This window comes from Mirounga angustirostris, unplaced genomic scaffold (assembly GCF_029215605.1).
Source record: "Mirounga angustirostris isolate CCGP_5_RB_7025 unplaced genomic scaffold, mMirAng1.0.hap1 SCAF_14, whole genome shotgun sequence".
Classification (NCBI taxonomy): Eukaryota; Metazoa; Chordata; class Mammalia; order Carnivora; family Phocidae; genus Mirounga; species Mirounga angustirostris.
This window is the reverse complement of record NW_026991722.1, coordinates 62,287,000-62,290,842: the sequence shown is the minus strand read 5'-3', so window position 1 is coordinate 62,290,842 and position 3,843 is coordinate 62,287,000. Positions and strand designations below refer to the sequence as shown.

Here is a 3,843-nt window from a genome sequence, read left to right as displayed (position 1 = left end):
TTTGCCTTCAGTAGTAATGACTGAAGAGAGTACGATTTCAACAACTATCTGATATGGTGGCAAACACTGGCCTGCATGTCAGCCCCTGGCCAGTCCTGAGCAGGTGACCCTCCAGCGTCTGAAAGGGAGGGGTCATTGGAGCATAGAAGTCTCCAGAGTCCACTTGAAACTACGTGGCCTCAGAGTCCTAGCGTTGCTCCCAGTTTCCAGATCTTTCCCAGTGGAGCAATCCTGAAGGGAGGAAAAGAAATCATACTTTAAAGATTAGTCTTTCAATCCCTCTGCCCTGAGAGCCAAAGATTCAGGCACATAATTTTTTAAAAAAAAATATTTGGCCCTGTGCTCATGCTCTGTCAAATATCAGATGTTACCAATATTTTATATTGATTCTATTATTTTTTCCAGAGGATTGTATCATAGCTAGCCAGGTACAGATTCATAATAATATAAATTAATCTTGTTGACTATTATATTAAATTCTGGGGAATTGCTGACTGTCCTTCAGAAAGCCAAGAATTTTTCTCAGATGAAGTTTTTCTAAACTCAAGCCAGATTTTTCATGGTTCATATGTCAGGCAGTTATGTTCATGGGGCAAGGATCAAATAGTCTACAATGCCTTCAGGCAGATCAACATTTATAACTTTGATGCAACTGTGGAGACAATGGGACATCGACAAGAGTGGGTGACGAGGGAAAAGGCACGGTGCTGTATGATCTAAAAATTCAGATTTCTCTTGTGAGTTTTTTTTCTTTTTTAATTTAAATTCAATTAGCCAACATATAGTACATCATTAGTTTTTGATGTATTGTTCAATTAGTTGCATATAACACCCAGTGCTCATCACATCTCTTATGAGTTTTAAAAGGATTGGCTGGCTCACATGAGAAGTCCAGTGGGCTATAACAACTGCAAAGATTTCAGAAATATTGTTGATTCAGAGCAAAATGATGCTCTGCAGTCTTCTTAGGGATATGGCTTACCTTCGTGGAACACGTATGTGAAGGTGAACGATAAACCTGGTCCACACTTAATATTGAAAGTAGAATTATAGATGACCGTGTGAGGAGGGGCCAAGCAGGAAAGAGCCATGGGCTGGAGCCTGAGATGCTTGGAATGAAATAAAGGCCCTTTTCATTCCCCACCCATAGCATCCACATGGGACAGGTGACAGTGGAGGGAAAGTCTTAGGTTTGACCCAGGCGCCACGTTTGGAGCTCTTAGATCCAATCCCTGCTTCAGCTACTGATGCTTTTTCTTGGTGGAAACACTATTCATTTCTACATAGTCAACTCCTTAATTTAAAACCAATGTTTGTGTAGTTCCGATTCAACTACTATGGTTCCTTGCAAAGCTTGAGACCTGCAGAGTAAATGGTGTGTTGCAATGAAAAAATGACTAATGGCAAAAAAAGATCTTAGTACTAACACAGCAAGTAGTGACCCAAGTCGTGGACGAAGTTTTGCACATTGGCCTTAAATTTTTTTTTTAAGATTTTATTTATCTATTCGACAGAGAGAGACATAGCGAGAGCAGGAACACAAGCAGGGGGAATGGGAGAGGGAGAAGCAGGCTTCCCGCAGAGCAGGGAGCCCAATGTGGGACTCGATCCCAGGACCCTGGGATCATGACCTAAGCCTAAGGCAGACGCTTAACGACTGAGCCACCCAGGCGCCCTGGCCTTAAATTTAACACATTTCAATCTGATAAGTTTTTAAACTTACTGCTGAGAATGGTTCCAGTCGTTTACCAGAAAAGTCAGAAAGATAAGAATTAAAAAAAAAAAAAAAGGCATTTAGCAAGATGGATTCTCAAGGCAGAGCACAGAGCAGTAGATTGGAACGCCATGTGGGATATCAGTTTCTCAGAACAGTCTTCTCATGGCAAAATGGGTCAAGTACTCTCAAGCTGCAGCCAAATGTAGGATGACCATGCCAACTGTAATTACTGCCAGGATTATACTGTTGGAAGGGATGCTTCTGAAATTACTGCCGTGTTGAAATTGAAGGTATTCCCAGTGATGGTGAAGAAGATATCACTGCAGAAAGAAACTAAAATATTATAGAAGGAATCCAGCAGTGTTATTATATTGTGAATCCTTGTGCTGTTTTTTGCTAACTGGTTTTGGAATACTTTCAGTTGATTTGGGATCTAGTATAGCACTGAGAAGCTGCAATGGTTTGAGATTTGGGGAGATATGGGGAGGGTGAATACATTTTGCATGGGAGATGGACATGGATCTTTGGGTGCCAGTGGGTGGGTCATAGTAGACAAGGTGTCCCATATTCAGATAACCAGAACCTATAAATACGTTACCTCACATGGCAAAAGGGACCATGCAGATGTGACCAATTTAAGGATTTTGAGGGAGGAAAATGATCCTGGATGATCTAGGTGGGTCCAGTGGAAGCACAAAGATCCTTATAAGAGAGAGGTAGAAGGTTTGAGGGAGAGATGAGATGTGACGGAAACAGAAGTCAGACACAGAAACTGAGACAGAGACAGAGATAGAAGGAGATGCAGAATGAGCCAGGGCATGCAGAAGCTGAAAGCAGGCAAAGAAACAGATTTTCCCCTAGAACCTCTGACACCTTGATTTTAGCACATCTGATCTCTAGAACAGCAAGATTATAAATATGTGTTGCTTTAAGCTACTAAATCTGTGGTTATTTGTTATAGCCATGATAATAGGAAACTCATACAGAAGTGTTTTTTGTTTTTTTGCGTTTTTTTGTTTTTGTTTTTTTTTAAGTAACACAAGGTTTTCTTTTAGTCTTGTACTTCTTGGTCTCCGAGGGAGCTTGGAAATGACATGGGCATCCAGATTTCCCACTGCAGCAAATATTGGCAGGATTCATCCATTGAAGAGTAGAACCTAAAAACTGGGGATTTAAAACAGGTTCGGCTATAATAAGTTGGTTTTCTTGCAGCTGTGAAAGCAATTATTTTGGGTTGGATTCCAGAGGGAAAATAGGACTTGGGTCATTCCATATTTCTGTGCCCTGGTAGAGTGTAGTGACCTTCACTGCATCTATTCTTCCGGGAATAATACTGGTTGGGGTTATCCCTAGTGCCAAGGAGAATGGTATAAACCCTGATGATGTCACTACACCCATGGCTGCTAGTGTGGGCAACCTTGTAACTCCGTCTACATCCCCGTGGATAACTCAGGGTCTGTACTCCTGCCTCAAGACCTGTTACTACGTATTAGTTGGTGCCTTTTCTGTGGTTCTAACTCTTATCTGAATTGTAATGGCTGCCAAACTTGCAGTTCTGTGCTCAGGCTGAGAGCCTGCCCTAACAGCTATGGCTAGAAATCACTCAGCCTTATTATGGAAACACCTGTATCTGACCCAACTTGACCGAGATTGTTGCTTCCACATTGTTGTTATACAGTTTACCAATGCTCTTGGTAGTAATTTGGCAGCAATTCACGGTAGTGGGATTTCTATGAGCCCCATTTACATAGCACACCAGGAGAATGGCCTGAGGAACCCAAACGTACTTATTGCTCATTCAGAACATTCTGGTCCAGGACTTAATAGGAAGCCTGCTGAAGTTCTACTGCTTTCAGTGATTCCTCAACACTTTATTCCTTTACAATTTCACTTGATGAAAAGTGGCTACACTTTTTTCACTGTGATCTTCATAGGAATTTGTTGATTTGCTACTTTGCTACAGGTATTAATCTTAAAACACTTGTGGATTTCTGACTGGATGGTCATGTCATCAAAAACAAAGACTGGTTTTCTTCTTTCTATCTGTTTTTTTTTCTTCATTTTCTAACTTTTATTTGCCTTATTGAACTCGCCGTACAAAATGATCATAGAAATCCTGAGAAAGG

General features: G+C 41.1%; 1 pseudogene; it reads left to right on the top strand.

Annotated features, from left to right (window-relative positions):
* Positions 1-1,845: 1,845 nt before the first annotated feature.
* Positions 1,846-3,287, top strand: LOC129045338 (solute carrier family 41 member 2-like; annotated as a pseudogene).
* Positions 3,288-3,843: the final 556 nt, after the last annotated feature.